We start from the raw sequence: 22,813 nt of genomic DNA on the forward strand, positions 1-22,813 counted from the left end.
AGCAGGACATGTTTGCGGAGGGGAAGGATGATGATGACAGGGTGAAGGACAGAGACTGGGTGGCAGATCCTGGGGATGTCATCAGCTCTGAGGAGGAGGATGCGTCTGCGGGCCTTGCTAGAAGGATCATCATCGCAGACATAGGCAGGATCAGAAGTGGGCGTGGTATGCAAGCCACACAGCGTGCTGATCCGGAGGCGGAGAGTTCTGCCAGTGCCACCAGCCGCACCAAGAACCCCCCCAACCACCACAGGGAGACCAGCGGCAGCAGCACCTTCCAGCCGAAGGGGCAACTTCACCTCCCCAATTTGGAATTTTTTCACCCTGCCACGTGTGGAGTGCAAGTATGCCACCTGCAACCAGTGCTGCCAGCAGCTCAGCACAGGAAAGGAGCCCTCTGCGTACGGCACCACTTCTATGGTGAACCATCTGGCAGGAAAACACTTTCATGAGCATGAGGAGTTCATGAAGTTAAAGGAAGCTGGCAGTGGCAGACCCGCCACCACTGCGAAGCCGTCGGCAGCAGCCACCCGCCCTCCTCCACCTCCTCCAGCAGCACCAGCAGGATTGCGTCAGAAACGCACTGCTCCTCCTCCCTCTGCAACTCTTGCCGCTGACACTAAGGCCTGTTCTGGCAGCTAGTCCTCAGTGGCATCCTCTGCTCCCTCCAGTGATGCCCGTGCCAGCAAAAGGCGTCGCCAGACCCTGCTCAGCGACACCTTCCAGGGGGTGGGCAGGGTTCTGCCTCCCAGCAGCCGTCGCGTGCGTCAGCTGAACGGCTTGCTGGCACGGGCCATGTGCTCCCAACTCCTGCCTTATTCCCTTGTGCAGGAGGGGAGCAGCATGCGTGCGCTCCTGATGTGTGCAGCCTCCGATTGGCCAATCCCCAGCCGACATTTTTTCGCACGCACGGCCATCCCTGCACTTCACCGCTCTGTGATGGCCAATGTCGGGAGAGGGCTGGATCACGCGGTGGGTCAAAGGGTCCACATCACCATGGACTCGTGGAGCAGCCGGTTTGGGGCAGGCCGCTATCTGTCCTTCACCGCACATTGGGTCAGCTTGGTGGAAGGGGGTGAGGAGGGGGGAGCAGCATTGCACTGTCAGAGCAGCAGCTGCAGCAACAACGCAGTGGGTGGTGCCACCATGCAGGGTCAGCGGAATTGCAGCAGGTTCCTCTGATCCGCTTCCATCCTAGGGCACACCAGCTGAAACCCCCCGCCTCAGCGTGAAGCCCCGCCACTGCCAAGCGCTGCTGGAATTGGTCAGCCTGGGGAAGACTAAACTGACGGCGAATCATGTCCTGGCCAAACTCCGAGAGCAGGAGAGGAATTGGCTGACCCCCAGAGGCCTCAGAGTCGGAGAGGTGGTGTCCGACAATGGGGCAAACCTGGTTGCTGCAATCAGCAGGGGAGATCTGACCCACATCCCCTGCCTGGCGCACGTCCTGAACCTGGTAGTCCAAAAGTTCCTGCGGACCTACCAGGGGATGGACCGACTCCTTGAGGTGACAAGGAAGGTTGTGCGTCATTTCCGGCACTCGGCTGCAGCCGTAGCGAGCCTGGAAGAGGTGCAGAAGGAGCTGCACCTGCCACAGCACCGGCTCATGATCGATGTTCCAACTCGCTGAAACTCCACCCTGGCGATGTTGGAGTGTCTGGTTGAACAGAGGCAGGCTGTCAGCCAGTACGTTGCACGAGCAACAGTTGCCGCCATCACTGCAACTGGGCGTGCCGCCACCAACCTCCCGTCCATCATCTCCACGGTGAACTGGGGGCTCATGCAGCAGGTGTGCTCAGTGCTGGCACCCTTCCTGCAGGCCACCAACATGGTAAGCAGGGACCATGCAATGGTGTGCGAGTGGGTCCCCTTGGTGTGTGTGCTGGACAGGGCCCTATTTGCAGCTGTCCCTTGTTGAGCGCTTGGAGGAAGCCTTCCCTCAGCTATCCACCCCCACTGTCCAGCCAGCACAGAGGCAGCAGCAGGTGCCTGCATCCACCAGCAACAAGCGCACGCGCACCACAGACCTGCTGTCTCTGACCAACTAGCTCTACATGAGTGTAGAGCTGCCAGGGACTAGAGAGGAGGTGCCTGCAGCAGCATCCTTCTCCAGTCACAGACAGAGCTTGACCCGCATGGTGGCTGACTACATGGGGTCCTTCAGCGGGCTTGACAGCATTGCCCCTATTGATCCCATGGAGTATTGGGTCAAGCACCTGCCGATCTGGAGCGAGCTTGCGCAGTACGCCCTGGAAGTGCTCTCCTGCCCCCCTTCCAGCATACTGTCAGAGCGTTGCTTCAGTGCAGCCGGTGGAGTCGTCACTGAGAAGCGATCTCGTCTGTCTCACAAGTCTGTGGACAGACTGACGTTTCTCAAAATGAACCAGGCTTGGGTGGAAGGCGAATTCCTGGCTCCTGTTGTTGGCGAGAGGGGGACATGAAGTGGCACACACACATTACACCTGCTGCTGCTGCTGTATTTCTTCCTGCTGTCTGTGTCTCCACTGCCAGGGAACACATTAAAAGGTGCTGCTGCCCATGCGCCACCAGCTATTTACGCTCAAAAATAGCTGCATTTCTAAAAAAAAAATGTAATAATTTTTTGTTATTATTTTAGAGGTGTCCGGGTTGAAAACTGTGCTGTCCCAATTGTGTATTGGACAAAATGTGGGCTTCACGACCGCTGTCTGGAACCTCATGGTGTTTATTTATGGCCCTGGTCCACCGCTACGAACCAGGGCCTATTATGTCTCGCTGCCTGCCCTCCTGCCTGCCTGCTGCCAGTCTGCCACACACTCATCCTTCTCACGCTGTCTGCTGTTGTATTTCCTCCTGCTGTCTGTGTCTCCACTGCCAGGGAACACATTACAAGGTGCTGCTGCCCATGCGCCACCAGCTATTTAAGCTAAAAAATAGCTGCATTATTTTGAAAAAAATTTTTTTATTATTTTAAAGGTGTCCGGGTTGAAAACTGTGCTGTCCCAATTGTGTATTGGACACAATGTGGGCTTCACGACCGCTGTCTGGAACCTCATGATGTTCATTTACGACCCTGGTACCACCACTAGGAACCAGGGCCTATTAGGTCAGTAGCAGTCACATCACACTGCCTGACACACACTACTCCTCCTCCTGTAGCTGCATTGAGCTTCTGCTGTCTGTGTGCTGCTACCACTGCCAGGGAGAACAGAAGAAGAACTATTTTCTGCTGCCACCCACTCTCCTACCAGCTATTACCACACTACAATAGCTGCAACTACTTCCTCCTCCTGCTGATGTCTGTGTTTTACCACCGCCAGGGTACACAGAAAAAGGCGCTGTGGCTTGCGATGTGCCACTACCTATTATGCCATCAACACAAATATAACTATGGTGTTGTTATTAAAATAAAATATTTCCACAAATGAAGTAAAAAAAAAATATTACAAAAGAGAGGAAAACCAAGGCACATAATATAATGATAGAGAAGAAGAGGAAGAAGAAGATATAGAAGAAGAAGAAGATATAGAAGAAGAAGAAGATATAGAAGAAGAAGATGAAGAAGATATAGAAGATATAGAAGAAGAAGATGAAGAAGATATAGAAGAAGAAGATGAAGAAGATATAGAAGAAGAAGAAGATATAGAAGAAGAAGAAGAAGAAGAAGAAGAAGAAGATGAAGACGAAGAAGAAGAAGATATAGAAGAAAAAGACGAAGAAGAAGAAGATATAGAAGAAGAAGACAAAGAAGAAGAAGATGGGGAAGAAGAAGAAGAAGAAGAAGATATAGAAGAAGAAAAAGATAATTGAAGAAGATACAAGAAGTAGAAGATGAAGAAGATTTGAGTAGAAGAAGATATAGAAGAAGAAGAAAAAGAAGAAAATATAAAAGAAGAAGAAGATATAGAAGAAGAAGATGAAGACGACGTAAATGAAGACTTCCAACTTACAACCATTTTGGACACACCTTCTCATGCAAACATTTTTCATGAAGTTAATTTACTATTTTTGATACCTTTTTTAAAACTACTACATCACCACATAATCGTGCAAAAGGTGGATCAGCGCAACACCAGGCCGCCTCCGAATGGCCTCCAATCAGAGGTGCGCTGAGCCCCCCCAGAAACTACAAATGCACCTTGAACCCAAACAGAAGCTTTGCATATACACCAAAAGCATGGTTGTTAAGTGGGAGCAGCTGACCAAAAACGAAATAAATTAGTAAATAGCAAGGAAATGAACAGTGCTACTTAAAAACAGGCAAGTGCCTACCTGCAAAAGAGTGAAAGCCCCACTTGTGGAGTCGAATACACACCGAGCATACACATGACCTGTCTACCACTGGAGGAGGATGTTAGTTTCCTGTAACAGCTTGCATGCAACCTATTAAGTACTCGTCCCTCTCACTGCGAAGAAGTCGATCCTCCATGGGAGGGGCCTAACACTAACTAAATCCTAACCTATGTATATGCATAGCCTGGGTGCGGCTAATCAAATAAAATCGAAAATTAACAGTTTTATTGTACCAACCAAGCCCCATATTCATTCAATGATTTTGTGACAGAGGTGATGGTGTAACGATGACATTCTGTAGTATACAGTGACGCTATCTCATCTTAAACAAAACAAAAAAATGTAAAACAAGAAGAAAGTTTGTACTTGGTAAAATTTACAGTCCAACCAGAGGATGGAACTGTTACATTTTAAAGGTTATGGAATGAAAAAAAAATATGAAAATGTTATATCTTTAAATAAAACAAATAAATAAAAACTACATTTTCTGTTTACATGTATAAGATAATCTTCCTAGATGTCCCTATACACATCAGCAAGATTCCAGCACCCTATTCTTGCCAGAAAAATTTACATTTCTCCTATATTCACTTTTTGGAGGATCCTACTGTATACAACTACTCTTGGCAGATGACAGGTGCCTACATGATGTCCTTTGTTCATCCGATGTTACCTCAGAGGAAATGGCCCTTATGTAGGCCAGGAAACGTGCGTTAGGCTGTTGTCTGTATCCTACCTGAATACTCGAGACTGTACTCCTGTTTTTACAAAGTTTTTAAAAGTTACGCCTTATCCTAGTATACGCTTTACCTTTAAATCGCCCCCCCCCCCCCCCATCTCTTTTTTGCTCATTGTATTGTCTGAGAACGTATTGTTCTTGAAGGTACAAACAGCTCCTACTCTACATATTTACATAATTAGATATCCTTAGCAAGTCTACTGCTCAGATTGTCTGGCCAGACTGTAGGTTTCGGGACACTTTTATAATTACTAGAGCAGAAAACAATTTAAGATGTTTTAGAATCACTTGGATAAGCCTCTTATCCAACCTATTGATTATTTAAACACACTCCAATTTCATTATTTCAAAGGCATCTCTCATAGCGCTTACTTGCATTGCATCAGTGGCCATGTGAACAGGCCATGCAGACATGAAAGGAATGAATGATCTCTTCTTACAGGCCCATTTCGGCTGGGCTGTGCTCCATTAGGTGTCTGATGAAAAGAATACAAGTCAGTCACTGAGAGAGAAGACATTATTGATGATTTCACACAACTGTCAGGTTTAAGCACCTACATGTATGTACCCTAATTACGCTCAGATCTTTGCCTAAGCGCACGTGCCAGCAATGCATGATAAAGCAAAGTCATATACAGGTATGCAAACTTAGTAGCATTTATTCATATTTCTATTCATAGGATTGCTTTTTTTTATCTGAAGTGGTTTCAAGTGAACCCAAGGTAAAACATAAATTGACGAGATAAACAATTATATTTATCCTTCTACTCCTAAAAATGACATTTTTAAGTATCCCGGGGTTTTTATTTATATTTTTAAACATTTACAAAGTAGGTTGAAGGTCTTACTGTCTCTAATCAGTGGCAGCCTATTAAAGCGGAATATAACCCAGCATTTCATCTTTGCTCTAAAACATAATTTACAGCATATTAAATGCAACTAGCATTTTTTTTTTTACTAGACCAGCATTCGAAAGATTACACACAGAGCTTGAAAGTTCAGTGCAGTGAAATGTGGACGCATCCAAAGTTGTAGGTTATGTTATCTTGTGTTTACTTAAATGTATCAAGTGAGGAATGTGACACATTCTCTGACTGTGGAGAAGCAGCTCCACACAGACAGAGTCAAAGCATGTCTGCCTTCACTACATAATGAATAAAAACAGTTATTAGAATGCAAAGTCAGCTCACAAAGCAAAAAAAATTTACTTTTGGGAACCTATAAAATCTAAATGAATAATAATACTTATGCACAAATGCAATTATGATAACCGTATGGCATATAAAAAGTAGGAAATCATGTTTTTATTTAATATTATGTCAGGGTTTTCAACCGCTTTAAGTGTCCATGAGTTAGAAAAAGGTCAATAGCTCATATATGTTATCTCAATCTGCTCTCAGAAGTTGAATTCTGCCAGGAAAACTTTTATGGCTGTAGTTTACTTACCAGTGATGTTTGCTATACTCCCGACAAGACAGAAGCTGATACTTCCAAGCCTAGAAATTAACTTTCAGGCAGAAAATAAAAAGTCTGGTTATTAAAATGTTTTGTACTATACATACACATGTTTATCTCATCATGTTACCTCGGGTACACTTTAAGTATTCTCTTTATATATCCTTTAGAAAAACAAAGCTATGCTTACACCAGAAGGAGGGTGTTTTCTAAACGAACACAAGATCATTGAGTCTGTCCTAGCCTTACAGAAAGTTTAAATGAGCAAAACAGAAACTTCAGCAACTAAAAATGTTGATGCAGCATTGTTAAAGAGAAAACTTGCAAGACTAATTAGAACGTACTTTAACAAGATCTAGGTTGATATCTTTTATCAAAGCTTTTTTGCCAAAGTTAAAGAGACTCTGAAGCGAGATTAAAAATGGCTTTTTACCCTATATTCAACATTGGCATGTTTGCCCCTGCTAAAATGCCGCTATCCCGCGGCAGAACAAGAGGATTTTACCCCACAAATCCCCCCCCCCTCCCTGCAAAATCCACTACTTTCTTGGTCGTGGATTTTGCTGCTGTTGGAGGCAGAGCTATGAGCCACAGCTCTGACTCCATGGGCGTCTATCAGCCGGCGGATCTCCGCCTCTCCCCTCTATGTGAAGGCAGACTGAGAGGGGCGGGGAGAGGCGGCGATCAGCGCTGATAGACACGCTGAGAGGCAGAGCTACAGCCATTAGCTCTGCCTCAACAGGAAGCGTTCTCCGGGCACCACAGAGGGGATTTGGGGGATAAAGACCCCTCATTCTGCCGTGGGATAGCAGCGTTTTAGCAGGGGCACACATGCCCCTGTTGAATATAAGGTAAAAAGCAATTTTTAATCTCGCTTCAGAGTCTATTTAAAGCATGAATAGCTTTCTTTTAAATCTATTATTAAATATAATAACTGTTTTACTTTGATATTTCCTGCAGATTTGCATCATGTTCCGTGACTCCTCCTCAGCAGTATTTCCTTTAGTTTGGTAGCTGCCGTATATACTCGCAAGCAAGCCGAATTTTTGACTCCCAAAAAGTGGGCCAAAAGTTGAGGGGGAGGGGGGTCGGCTAGCTTGCGAGTCATGTTGGTCCGCGATAGCCCCCCCCCCCCCCCCCGCTGCTATTAGCTTACCCAGCGGCTTCCTCTATTCCCCTCTCCGTCTCCTGCTCGCCCTGTGTAAATAATTCACACTTTCACAGCAACTCGCCCCACGGCGGCTGCTGTGTGATGAGGGAGGAAGCCGTAGAGAGTGGTTCGCATTGTAACGGCGATACACATCACCGCTACAGCAAGCTGCTCTCTACGGCTTCCTCCCTCATCACACAGCAGCCACCGTGGGGCGAGCTGCTGTGAAAGTGTGATTTACACGGGGCAAGCAGGAGGAGGAGAGAGGAAGCTGCTGGGTAAGGTAATAGCAGCGGCGGCTGTGGGGGAGGGGGGGCACTCCCTACCCATACTGGGGCGCTATACTGAGCACTATACTGGGGCACTATACTAGCTCTACTGGGGCACTATACTAGCTATACTGGGGCACTATACTAGCTATACTGGGGCACTATACTAGCCATACTGGGGCACTATACTAGCTATACTGGGGCACTTTACTAGCTATACTGGGCACTTTACTAGCTATACTGGGCACTTTACTAGCTATACTGGGCACTATACTAGCTATAATGGGCACTTTACTAGCTATACTGAGGCACTACCTACCCATACTGGGCACTATACTAGCTATATGAAACCATAAAGATACAGAGACCGGGCACCGTCCTGTTACTGCATTTATTCACTGTCCGCAGCCAAATGACATATGGTATTGAATATAAGCATCAAACCTGTCAGCAGTCTTGCATCAAATATCTTGGATACATCCAGTGAGGCCTGCAGGGAGGTGTGGTGACCAGGGGGTGATGGATGTGCACAACAGCCGTTTCGCGCTCTGTAGCGCTTGCTCACGTGCGTATCCGGGCAAATGACGGCGCTTCTGAGTCTCGGATATCTTGACCCGAGACTCCGCCCACAGCGCACGTCATTGGTCCGTGAGTGGAGGTCATGTGAAGTGCTTCCTGTTGGAGTGCGGGAGGACTACAGTACTGGCGGAAGTGACCCGTCAGGGAGTCCATGCATGCGCCATTACTGGCAAATGTGCATAAAAGAAAGGATAAATTACCTGGGATGGAATAGATGTGCATGGGGTGATAGGAGGAAACTTATCCCAATATGTAAAACATGTGGGGGTGTTAGGTAATAGGTCATACATCATTAATCACTCTATTAAAACGTGAAACCACACACGACTGCTACAGTCTAAACGTCATATAACATGCTGGTGAGTAAACATAAATGTAAATTAAAACCATTCCGTTTTATTGTTAAATTACCGATTCCTAAACTAAAAACACTTCGGGGAGTCTCTATTCCAGGAGATAAAAATCGAGAAAAATATCTCGATATGGCGCCTGACCATTGTCACTGCGGCATATTCTTCAAGAGAGTACACTAGTAGGACCGGGGCCACAGTGCTATCTGTACAAGGAGGTGTTATGACCTAACTAAATTGTCGCCCTGGGTCAGCCACCCAGGGCGACACTCGCCACCAGCTCGGCTGGATGGATATATGGCTCCTGCACATACATACCATGTGCCTTTGCCACATTCTGTCACGAGGGGAAAGGAGGGCACCACGCCATGGGTCCCAGGGGTATGGCGGGAGATATGGGGTGTGCAATAAAGCGTGGGGCAGCGATGATGATGATTACACCCCAATGTCTAATAAGATCAAACAGATTGTGAGGAAAAATTGGGCCATGATCACCAGAGATCCTATGTTACAGCAGATTTTCCCCAAACCCCCACGAGTAGCGTTCCGCCGAGCACCCACATTGGGAGACAGCTTAGTCCAGAGCGAGTATCGAACACCCTCCCCCTCCAATTGGTTATCTGCCAGACGCCCTAAAGGGAACCGTCACTGCGGCCACTGTAAGTTCTGCCCATACATGGTGGAGGGCACGAGCTACCAGTTGGGCGCAGTGAATTGGGAAGTAAAGACTCTCATAACCTGTCAGACTAAATTTGTTGCCTATGTTATGTTCTGCCCGTGCTCATTTTTTTACGTGGGCAAGACAACTAGGCCCCTAAAGGAGAGGGTGGGCGAGCACCATGGCTCCATAAAGAGTGGTAAGGGATGCCAACGTCTGATCGAGCATGTTCGTAGCGCGCATGGAGGCAGGTCCTCCAGTTTGAGGTTTGCGGGCCTTTTTCACGTCGCACCTTTGAGACGAGGAGGCGATCGAGATCGCGAACTAACTAGACGCGAGTCGCGAATCATTTTACAGACGGATGCCATGGGGCCTTTAGGCCTCAATGACAGACTGGAATTGGCATGCTTTCTTGACCCTTAAGGCATGACGGCCAATCTCTTTTGGGGAGGTCTACGCCCGCCCACCATCCTCCTTATCCTTGCCATATGAGAACCCCTCCCCCGTTCCCCTCACTCCCCCTTCTCTCTTCATAATCCCCCCCCCCCCACTCCCTGATTCCCTCAGTCCCCGCTAATACTCATTATCCAGTCCTGGTCTGTTTTCCCCATTAGTGAGATCATAGGAGTTTTCTCTCCGTTCCCACCATGCTCACATTCCCCTTGGTATTTTAAGACATCCCACCATATTAGGCTGGATATTTATGTTAAAATGAGCCAAACGGGGCACCCCATAGTAGCAGTGCAATTCGCACTGGGATTCGCCAATAGGCATTCCCTGTCCCAAGAATTTTTCACGGTGTGGTGTGGGACCAGGGGTGGTGCATATACGTGGGACAGTCCTGCCCTGACCTAACACACTTGGGAACGTGGTGGCACAATGCCCCCCTCCCTGTAGTCAATGCAACATGGTCCCATGTTCTATCTTAAGACATGGGCGGGTCGGTGCATCATCGCTGCCCCACGCTTTATTGCACACCCCATATCTCCCGCCATACCCCTGGGACCCATGGCGTGGTGCCCTCCTTTCCCCTCGTGACAGAATGTGGCAAAGGCACATGGTATGTATGTGCAGGAGCCATATATCCATCCAGCCGAGCTGGTGGCAAGTGTCGCCCTGGGTGGCTGACCCAGGGCGACAATTTAGTTAGGTCATAACACCTCCTTGTACAGATAGCACTGTGGCCCCGGTCCTACTAGTGTACTCTCTTGAAGAATATGCCGCAGTGACAATGGTCAGGCGCCATATCGAGATATTTTTCTCGATTTTTATCTCCTGGAATAGAGACTCCCCGAAGTGTTTTTAGTTTAGGAATAGGTAATTTAACAATAAAACGGAATGGTTTTAATTTACATTTATGTTTACTCACCAGCATGTTATATGACGTTTAGACTGTAGCAGTCGTGTGTGGTTTCACGTTTTAATAGAGTGATTAATGATGTATGACCTATTACCTAACACCCCCACATGTTTTACATATTGGGATAAGTTCCCTCCTATCACCCCATGCACATCTATTCCATCCCAGGTAATTTATCCTTTCTTTTATGCACATTTGCCAGTAATGGCGCATGCATGGACTCCCTGACGGGTCACTTCCGCCAGTACTGTAGTCCTCCCGCACTCCAACAGGAAGCACTTCACATGACCTCCACTCACGGACCAATGACGTGCGCTGTGGGCGGAGTCTCGGGTCAAGATATCCGAGACTCAGAAGCGCCGTCATTTGCCCGGATACGCACGTGAGCAAGCGCTACAGAGCGCGAAACGGCTGTTGTGCACATCCATCACCCCCTGGTCACCACACCTCCCTGCAGGCCTCACTGGATGTATCCAAGATATTTGATGCAAGACTGCTGACAGGTTTGATGCTTATATTCAATACCATATGTCATTTGGCTGCGGACAGTGAATAAATGCAGTAACAGGACGGTGCCCGGTCTCTGTATCTTTATGGTTTCATGTAACATTGGGAACTTTCTTCCTTTCTTTCCACTGGTAGCACGTCACTGTGCATGTCATGTTGCGGCCATAGAAGTGAGGACCTGCATATGCCACACTAGAGCAGGCGTTGCTCACCCTCATTACTGCCGGGTGCCCAGCTCCCACCCCTCATTTTTCCCTACTATACTAGCTATACTGGGACACACTGGGGGGATCACGCGGCCAGCATTTTCTACCCCCGGCTTATATGAGAGTCAATCGTTTTTTTTTCTTGTTTTTTTCCAGGTAAAAGTTAGGGGTCGGCTTATATGCGGGTCGGCTTGCTTGCGAGTATATACGGTATACTTCTTTACAGTAGGTTTACAGTGGTAAAGCCCATGTTAATGCAAAATAAAAACACTGTGCACTAAGTTAGAGCTAATGAGTTCAAAGCTGCCACACATTTATCGCTCTCTGAAGCTACTGGTTTATGTAGGTAGGGAAGGGTGTGACTTAAAATACCCCTAAACTGAGAGGGGGGTTGATTGATATAGGTGCCATTTGTGAATGGTGCTGTGACATTTGTCACAGCACCATTTTCTCAGTCTAGTGTTCCCAAGGGTCCCCGTCCTAGTCAAAAGCCAAAATCTTTAACTGACTAGATAGTCGAATATAGGCAGGGAGGAAATGGCTGTGTTCCTTGCTAGGAAGTAACGCCCCTTTGTACCACCATACTTTTAAGACCTGTAATAATAAAATAAATAAATAAAAAATCCAGCGTCACCACACACACCTCACTTACTCCTGCATCCATTCGCTGTTTTTTCTACCCTGTCAGCTCTTCCGTCCTGCAACCGTGTCCTCTCGTATCTGTCGACATCTTCACCGCTATGGTGCAGATCTGGAAGTACTTTCGTGTTTCTTCCGGGTCAGCGCCATAGTGGTGAAGATGCCAGCAGATATGGGAGGACACTGTGACAGAACAGGAGAGCTGACAGGGCTAAAAGGACAGTAAAGGGATCCAGGAGTAGGTGAGTTGTGCGATATGGGGTTTTTTGTGTGTTTTTGTACAGGAGTACTTTGTGCAAAGTATACACATGCGATTATTGTCTCCCAGCAGGGATTAGGAAATGGTGCTTTGGGTGACAAATGGGGGCCCAATGCTGTACAGACACATCCTGAGGCTTGAGAATAATGATGCGTTCTGTTGCAGTGGAGGGAGGGAGGGTTAAGCCGGGATGATGAGTGGTGTACAATGAACTGGATTCCTGTGGGTGGAAAAACAATGCGACCAGGGCTGATCATGCATTGGGTGTCATTACAGATCAAACACGCCAAATCCTTAAGTGATGTCAGCCCGACCAGTGTACATACACTAAATGAGAAAACGATTGTCAGCCAAAGTGGTTATTGTCGGCTGTTTTGACTTTTACCTATTATGTGTATGTACCTTAAATCTGGCTTATCCTTAGCACTGCTTTTATTTTTATCAGTGCTGTCTCCCATAGGAGGAGTCTTAGTCTGTATATAGTAAAAGAGACAGAGTTCAGTAAACCTTTCAGGATAACCTTTTTTTACAGTAATATTCCTGGTCTCGCTCTCTCTCGCTCTCTCTCTCGCTCTTGCTCTCTCTCTCATATCATCCAGTAGGGAATTGCAGATTTTCAAAACAGCTTATATACCATAGCTGGGATTTGAACCCAGGATGCAGAGTGTAGTAGGTATCTGGCTTAACCTCTAGACCATGAACCACACTACATGGTAAAGCTATCCTAGCATAAACCATACTACCATTATGATCAATGCAATAGAAAAAGTAGTATGATTAAAGAGAATCTGTATTGTTAAAATCACACAAAAGTAAACATACCAGTGCGTTAGGGAACATCTCCTATTACCCTCTGTCACAATTTCGCCGCTCCCCGCCGCATTAAAAGTGGTTAAAAACAGTTTTAAAAAGTTTGTTTATAAACAAACAAAATGGCCACCAAAACAGGAAGTAGGTTGATGTACAGTATGTCCACACATAGAAAATACATCCATACACAAGCAGGCTGTATACAGCCTTCCTTTTGAATCTCAAGAGATCATTTGTGTGTTTCTTTCCCCCATGCACTGAAGTTTCAGGCTGCTCTTTTCTTCCTGCAAACAGCTTTGTCCTTGTCTGTAATTCCTCAGTATGTGAAAGCCCAGCCAGCTCAGAGGACGATTTATCCAGCTTGTAAAAGATAAGAGAGAAGAGAGAAGCTGCTCTAATCTAAATAATACACAGGCAGTGTGCATACAGGGGCCTGGAAGGGGGAGTTCATAGCAGAACCACAACACTGAAGAACTTGGCAGCCTTCCAGACACAGGCTGACAAGTCTGACAAGAGAGAGATAAGTTGATTTATTACAGAGACTGTGATAGTACAAAGTGCTGCAGTAAGCCAGAACACATTAGAATAGCTTTTGGAACTTGTAGGATGATAAAAAACAGGATGCAATTTTTGTTACAGAGTCTCTTTAAGGATCAGTACTTTTTGAAAAGCATGCTTATATAGCATAGCTGGGATTTGAACCCAGTATGCAGTGTGTAGTAGGTATCTGTCTTAACCTCTAGACCATGAACCACACTACATGGTAAAGCTATCCTAGCATAAACCATACTACCATTATGATCAATGCAATAGAAAAAGTAGTATGATTAAGGATCAGTACTTTTTGAAAAGCATGCTTATATACCATATCTGGGATTTGAACACAGGATGCAGTGTGTAGTAGCTAGTAGGTATCTGTCTTAACCTCTAGACAATGAACCACACTACATGGTAAAGCTATCCTAGCATAAACCATACTACCATTATGATCAATGCAATAGAAAAAGTAGTATGATTAAGGATCAGTACTTTTTGAAAAGCATGCTTATATACCATAGCTGGGATTTGAACCCAGTATGCAGTGTGCAGGAGGTATCTGTCTTAACCTCTAGACCATGAACCACACTACATGGTAAAGCTGTCCTAGCATAAACCATACTACCATTATGATCAATTCAATAGAAAAAGTAGCATGATTAAGGATTGGTACTTTTTGAAAAGCATGCTTATATACCATAGCATATCTATTGAATTGATCATAATGGTAGTATGGTACATGCTAGGCCAGCTTTAGCATGTAGAACAAGGTCCTTCAGCACCCAAGGCTGAGACAGCAAAGTGTGCCCCCCATGCCTCCCACCCCAGCCATCACACACTGATTGCTATTACACTAAGAGGTGCCCCAGGGCCCCCAACCCCCCCAACACCTTAATATCTACTTATCTGGCTTGCAGTCGCTGCCATGTATCACCTTTTCTTATTTCTTTCTGCTTCAAACACAATTGGGAATGACAGCTGAATGAATTGTGCACCCCCTCCTACACTGCGCCCTGAGGCTGGAGCCTCTCCAGCCTCTGCCTCGGCCCGGCCCTGAGTGTGGTTGATGGTCTAGGGGGTAAGACAGATACCTACTACCATTTAGTGTGGTTCATGGTCTAGAGGGTAACACAGATACCTACTACACACTGTGTCCTGGGTTCAAATCCCAGCTATGGTATATAAGCATGCTTTTCAAAAAGTACTGATCCTTAATCATACTACTTTTTCTATTGCATTGATCATAATAGTAGTATGGTTTATGCTAGGATAGCTTTACCATGTAGTGTGGTTCATGGTCTAGAGGTTAAGACAGATACCTACTACACAGTGCATCCTGGGTTCAAATCCCAGCTATGGTATATAAGCATGCTTTTCAAAAAGTACTGATCCTTAATCATACTACTTTTTCTATTGCATTGATCATAATGGTAGTATGGTTTATGCTAGGATAGCTTTACCATGTAGTGTGGTTCATGGTCTAGAGGTTAAGACAGATACCTACTAAACACTGCATACTGGGTTCAAATCCCAGCTATGGTATATAAGCATGCGTTTCAAAAAGTACTGATCCTTAATCATACTACTTTTTCTATTGCATTGATCATAATGGTAGTATGGTTTATGCTAGGATAGCTTTACCATGTAGTGTGGTTCATGGTCTAGAGGTTAAGACAGATACCTACTACACACTGCATACTGGGTTCAAATCCCAGCTATGGTATATAAGCATGCTTTTCAAAAAGTACTGATCCTTAATCATACTACTTTTTCTATTGCATTGATCATAATGGTAGTATGGTTTATGCTAGGATAGCTTTACCATGTAGTGTGGTTCATGGTCTAGAGGTTAAGACAGATACCTACTAGCTACTACACACTGCATCCTGGGTTCAAATCCCAGCTATGGTATATAAGCATGCTTTTCAAAAAGTACCGATCCTTAATCATACTACTTTTTCTATTGCATTGATCATAATGGTAGTATGGTTTATGCTAGGATAGCTTTACCATGTAGTGTGGTTCATGGTCTAGAGGTTAAGACAGATACCTACTACACACTGCATACTGGGTTCAAATACCAGCTATGGTATATAAGCATGCTTTTCAAAAAGTACTTATCCTTAATCATACTACTTTTTCTATTGCATTGATCATAATGGTAGTATGGTTTATGCTAGGATAGCTTTACCATGTAGTGTGGTTCATGGTCTAGAGGTTAAGACAGATACCTACTAGCTACTACACACTGCATCCTGGGTTCAAATCCCAGCTATGGTATATAAGCATGCTTTTCAAAAAGTACCGATCCTTAATCATACTACTTCTTCTATTGCATTGATCATAATGGTAGTATGGTTTATGCTAGGATAGCTTTACCATGTAGTGTGGTTCATAGTCTAGAGGTTAAGACAGATACCTACTACACACTGCATACTGGGATCAAATCCCAGCTATGATATATAAGCATGCTTTTCAAAACGTACTGATCCTTAATCATACTACTTTTTCTATTGCATTGATCATAATGGTAGTATGGTTTATGCTAGGATAGCTTTACCATGTAGTGTGGTTCATTGTCTAGAGGTTAAGACAGATACCTACTACACACTGCATACTGGGTTCAAATCCCAGCTATGGTATATAAGCATGCTTTTCAAAAAGGACCGATCCTTAATCATACTTCTTTTTCTATTGCATTGATCATAATGGTAGTATGGTTTATGCTAGGATAGCTTTACCATGTAGTGTGGTTCATGGTCTAGAGGTTAAGACAGATACCTACTAGCTACTCCACACTGCATCCTGGGTTCAAATCCCAGCTATGGTATATAAGCATGCTTTTCAAAAAGTACCGATCCTTAATCATACTACTTTTTCTATTGCATTGATCATAATGGTAGTATGGTTTATGTTAGGATAGCTTTACCATGTAGTGTGGTTCATGGTCTAGAGGTTAAGACTGATACCTACTACACACTGCATACTGGGTTCAAATCCCAGCTATGGTATATAAGCATGCTTTTCAAAAAGTACTGATCCTTAATAATACTACTTTTTCTATTGCATTGATCATAATGGTAGTATGGTTTATGCTAGGATAGCTTTACCATGTAGTGTGGTTCATGATCTAGAGGTTAAGACAGATACCTACTATACACTGCATACTGGGTTCAAATCTCAGCTATGGTATACAAGCATGCTTTTCAAAAAGTACTGATCCTTAATCATACTACTTTTTCTATTGTATTGATCATAATGGTAGTATGGTTTATGCTAGGATAGCTTTACCATGTAGTGTGGTTCATGGTCTAGAGGTTAAGACAGATACCTACTGCATACTGGGTTCAAATCCCAGCTATGGTATATAAGCATGCTTTTCAAAAAGTACTGATCCTTAATAATACTACTTTTTCTATTGCATTGATCATAATGGTAGTATGGTTTATGCTAGGATAGCTTTACCATGTAGTGTGGTTCATGGTCTAGAGGTTAAGACAGATACCTACTACACACTGCATACTGGGTTCAAATCCCAGATATGGTATATAAGCATGCTTTTTAAAAAGTACTGATCCTTAATCATACTACTTTTTCTATTGCATTGATCATAATGGTAGTATGGTTTATGCTAGGATAGCTTTACCATGTAGTGTGGTTCATGGTCTAGAGGTTAAGACAGATACCTACTACACACTGCATACTGGGTTCAAATCCCAGCTATGGTATATAAGCATGTTTTTCAAAAAGTACTGATCCTTAATCATACTACTTTTTCTATTGCATTGATCATAATGGTAGTATGGTTTATGCTAGGATAGCTTTACCATGTAGTGTGGTTCATGGTCTAGAGGTTAAGACAGATACCTACTAGCTACTACACACTGCATCCTGGGTTCAAATCCCAGCTATGGTATATAAGCATGCTTTTCAAAAAGTACCGATCCTTAATCATACTACTTTTTCTATTGCATTGATCATAATGGTAGTATGGTTTATGCTAGGATAGCTTTACCATGTAGTGTGGTTCATGGTCTAGAGGTTAAGACAGATACCTACTAGCTACTACACACTGCATACTGGGTTCAAATCCCAGCTATGGTATATAAGCATGCTTTTCAAAAATTACTGATCCTTAATCATACTACTTTTTCTATTGCATTGATCATAATGGTAGTATGGTTTATGCTAGGATAGCTTTACCATGTAGTGTGGTTCATGGTCTAGAGGTTAAGACAGATACCTACTAGCTACTACACACTGCATCCTGGGTTCAAATCCCAGCTATGGTATATAAGCATGCTTTTCAAAAAGTACCGATCCTTAATCATACTACTTTTTCTATTGCATTGATCATAATGGTAGTATGGTTTATGCTAGGATAGCTTTACCATGTAGTGTGGTTCATGGTCTAGAGGTTAAGACAGATACCTACTACACACTGCATACTGGGTTCAAATCCCAGCTATGGTATATAAGCATGCTTTTCAAAAAGTACTGATCCTTAATCATACTACTTTTTCTATTGCATTGATCATAATGGTAGTATGGTTTATGCTAGGATAGCTTTACCATGTAGTGTGGTTCATGGTCTAGAGGTTAAGACAGATACCTACTAGCTACTACACACTGCATACTGGGTTCAAATCCCAGCTATGGTATATAAGCATGCTTTTCAAAAAGTACCGATCCTTAATCATACTACTTTTTCTATTGCATTGATCATAATGGTAGTATGGTTTATGCTAGGATAGCTTTACCATGTAGTGTGGTTCATGGTCTAGAGGTTAAGACAGATACCTACTACACACTGCATACTGGGTTCAAATCCCAGCTATGGTATATAAGCATGCTTTTCAAAAAGTACTGATCCTTAATCATGCTACTTTTTCTATTGCATTGATATAATGGTAGTATGGTTTATGCTAGGATAGCTTTACCATATAGTGTGGTTCATGGTCTAGAGGTTAAGACAGATACCTACTACACACTGCATACTGGGTTCAAATCCCAGCTATGGTATATAAGCATGCTTTTCAAAAAGTACTGATCCTTAATCATACTACTTTTTCTATTGCATTGATCATAATGGTAGTATGGTTTATGCTAGGATAGCTTTACCATGTAGTGTGGTTCATGGTCTAGAGGTTAAGACAAATACCTACTAGCTACTACACACTGCATCCTGGGTTCAAATCCCAGCTATGGTATATAAGCATGCTTTTCAAAAAGTACCGATCCTTAATCATACTACTTTTTCTATTGCATTGATCATAATGGTAGTATGGTTTATGCTAGGATAGCTTTACCATGTAGTGTGGTTCATGGTCTAGAGGTTAAGACAGATACCTACTACACACTGCATACTGGGTTCAAATCCCAGCTATGGTATATAAGCATGCTTTTCAAAAAGTACCGATCCTTAATCATACTACTTTTTCTATTGCATTGATCATAATGGTAGTATGGTTTATGCTAGGATAGCTTTACCATGTAGTGTGGTTCATGGTCTAGATGTTAAGCCAGATACCTACTAGCTACTACACACTGCATCCTGGGTTCAAATCCCAGCTATGGTATATAAGCATGCTTTTCAAAAAATACCGATCCTTAATCATACTACTTTTTCTATTGCATTGATCATAATGGTAGTATGGTTTATGCTAGGATAGCTTTACCATGTAGTGTGGTTCATGGTCTAGAGGTTAAGACAGATACCTACTACACACTGCATACTGGGTTCAAATCCCAGCTATGGTATATAAGCATGCTTTTCAAAAAGTACTGATCCTTAATAATACTACTTTTTCTATTGCATTGATCATAATGGTAGTATGGTTTATGCTAGGATAGCTTTACCATGTAGTGTGGTTCATGGTCTAGAGGTTAAGACAGATACCTACTAGCTACTACACACTGCATCCTGGGTTCAAATCCCAGCTATGGTATATAAGCATGCTTTTCAAAAAGTACTGATCCTTAATCATACTACTTTTTCTATTGCATTGATCATAATGGTAGTATGGTTTATGCTAGGATAGCTTTACCATGTAGTGTGGTTCATGGTCTAGAAGTTAAGACAGATACCTACTAGCTACTACACACTGCATCCTGGGTTCAAATCCCAGCTATGGTATATAAGCATGCTTTTCAAAAAGTACCGATCCTTAATCATACTACTTTTTCTATTGCATTGATCATAATGGTAGTATGGTTTATGCTAGGATAGCTTTACCATGTAGTGTGGTTCATGGTCTAGAGGTTAAGACAGATACCTACTACACACTGCATACTGGGTTCAAATCCCAGCTATGGTATATAAGCATGCTTTTCAAAAAGTACTGATCCTTAATCATACTACTTTTTCTATTGCATTGATCATAATGGTAGTATGGTTTATGCTAGGATAGCTTTACCATGTAGTGTGGTTCATGGTCTAGAGGTTAAGACAGATACCTACTACACACTGCATACTGGGTTCAAATCCCAGCTATGGTATATAAGCATGCTTTTCAAAAAGTACCGATCCTTAATCATACTACTTCTTCTATTGCATTGATCATAATGGTAGTATGGTTTATGCTAGGATAGCTTTACCATGTAGTGTGGTTCATGGTCTAGAGGTTAAGACAGATACCTACTGCATACTGGGTTCAAATCCCAGCTATGGTATATAAGCATGCTTTTCAAAAAGTACCGATCCTTAATCATACTACTGTTTCTATTGCATTGATCATAATGGTAGTATGGTTTATGCTAGGATAGCTTTACCATGTACTGTGGTTCATGGTCTAGAGGTTAAGACAGATACCTACTGCATACTGGGTTCAAATCCCAGCTATGGTATATAAGCATGCTTTTCAAAAAGTACTGATCCTTAATAATACTACTTTTTCTATTGCATTGATCATAATGGTAGTATGGTTTATGCTAGGATAGCTTTACCATGTAGTGTGGTTCATGGTCTAGAGGTTAAGACTAGTGATGCTCAAATACCCCTTTTTAAAATTCGAGTTTGGTCGAATTCGAATAGTAAATTATTCGAGGTCAGTCGAATATTCGAGTCGAATAATTTTTACTATTCGATTCGACCTCGGACTTCGAGCTCACTATTCGAGTCGGTATTCGAGCTAACTATTCGAGCTGACTATTCGAATTGGCCTTAAATAGCTTCCAACACTTGTTTTGAGGGTGAATGATGCAAGAAACATCTTTTTTTCCAAGTAACAACAGCAAGTGATTATGTGGGGATGTTCCTTTAAAAAAAAATGTGGAAAGAGAAGTTGTGTCCTTAATTTTGTTCAGTAGTGTTACTGTATATACTTGTTCTTCTTCTTTATCTTTCTTCTTCTTCTTCTCGATCTTCTTCTTCTATATCTTCTTCTTCTTCTTCTTCTATATTGTCTTCTTCATCATCTTCTTCTTCTTCATCTTCTTCTTCTTCTTCTTCTTCTTCATCTTCTTCTTCTTCATCTTCATCTTCTTCTTCTTCTTCATCTTCATCTTCTTCATCTTCTTCTTCTTCATCTTCTTCTTCTTCATCTTCATCTTCTTCTTCTTCTTCTTCTTCTTCTTCTTCTTCTTCTTCTTCTTCTTCTTCTTCTTCTTCTTCTTCTTCTTCTTCTTCTTCTTCTTCTTCTTCTTCTTCATCATCTTCTTCTTCTTCTTCTTCTTCTTCTTCTTCATCTTCTTCATCTTCTTCATCATCTTCTTCATCTTCTTCTTCTTCTTCTTCATCTTCTTCTTCTTCTTCATCTTCTTCTTCTTCATCTTCTTCATCTTCTTCATCTTCTTCTTCTTTTTCATCTTCTTCTTCATCATCTTCTTCATCTTCTTCTTCATCTTCTTCTTCATCTTCATCTTCTCCTTCTCCTTCTTTTTCAATATCGTCTTCTTCTTCTTCACGTATTTCTCTTTTCAATTTTTTTTTTAAAGAAATGCAGCTATTTTTGAGCGTAACAAATAGCTGGTGGGCGCACGCATGTTGGAAGCGCCATTGTATGTGCTCCCTGGCAGTGGAAACACAAAGACAGCAGGAGGTAAATTCAGCAGCAGGAGGAGGAGGATGAGTGTGTGGCAGCAGGCAGTCAATGAGGCAGGCAGCTCGCCGTGACATAATAGCCCTGGTACCTAGCGGTGATACCAGGGCTGTAAATAAACACAACAGGAGGTCCCAGACAGCGGTCGTGCAGCCCACATTGTGTCCAATACACAACTGGGACAACACAGTTTTCAACCCGAGCACCTCAGAAAAATTAAACCTTTTTTTTTTTTTTAATGGTTTGTTTGGTTTTGGTTTTGCAACCAATATAGCTATTGTTTGACGTAATAGCTGGTGGCAGAGTGGCAGCAGAAGGTAATTCTGTGTACCCTGGCAGTGGGAAACACAGACAGACAGCAGCAGCAGGAGGAGGAATGGAGGAGTAGGCGAGCAGCTATTGTTTGACGTAATAGCTGGTGGCAGAGTGGCAGCAGAAGGTAAATCATCTGTGTACCCTGGCAGTGGGAAACACAGACAGACAGCAGCAGCAGGAGGAGGAATGGAGGAGTAGGCGAGCAGCTATTGTTTGACGTAATAGCTGGTGGCAGAGTGGCAGCAGAAGGTAAATCATCTGTGTACCCTGGCAGTGGGAAACACAGACAGACAGCAGCAGCAGCAGCAGGAGGAGGTATGGAGGAGCAGTGTGAGTGTGGCAGCAGGTAGGCAGCGTGACATAATAGCCCTGGTACCTAGCGGTGATACCAGGGCTGTAAATAAACACAACAGGAGGTCCCAGACAGCGGTCGTGCAGCCCACATTGTGTCCAATACACAACTGGGACAACACAGTTTTCAACCCGGGCACCTCAGAAAAATTAAACCTTTTTTTTTTTTTTTAATGGTTTGTTTGGTTTTGGTTTTGCAACCAATATAGCTATTGTTTGACGTAATAGCTGGTGGCAGAGTGGCAGCAGAAGGTAATTCTGTGTACCCTGGCAGTGGGAAACACAGACAGACAGCAGCAGCAGGAGGAGGAATGGAGG

This window comes from Hyperolius riggenbachi, chromosome 1, assembly GCF_040937935.1.
Source record: "Hyperolius riggenbachi isolate aHypRig1 chromosome 1, aHypRig1.pri, whole genome shotgun sequence".
Classification (NCBI taxonomy): domain Eukaryota; kingdom Metazoa; phylum Chordata; class Amphibia; order Anura; family Hyperoliidae; genus Hyperolius; species Hyperolius riggenbachi.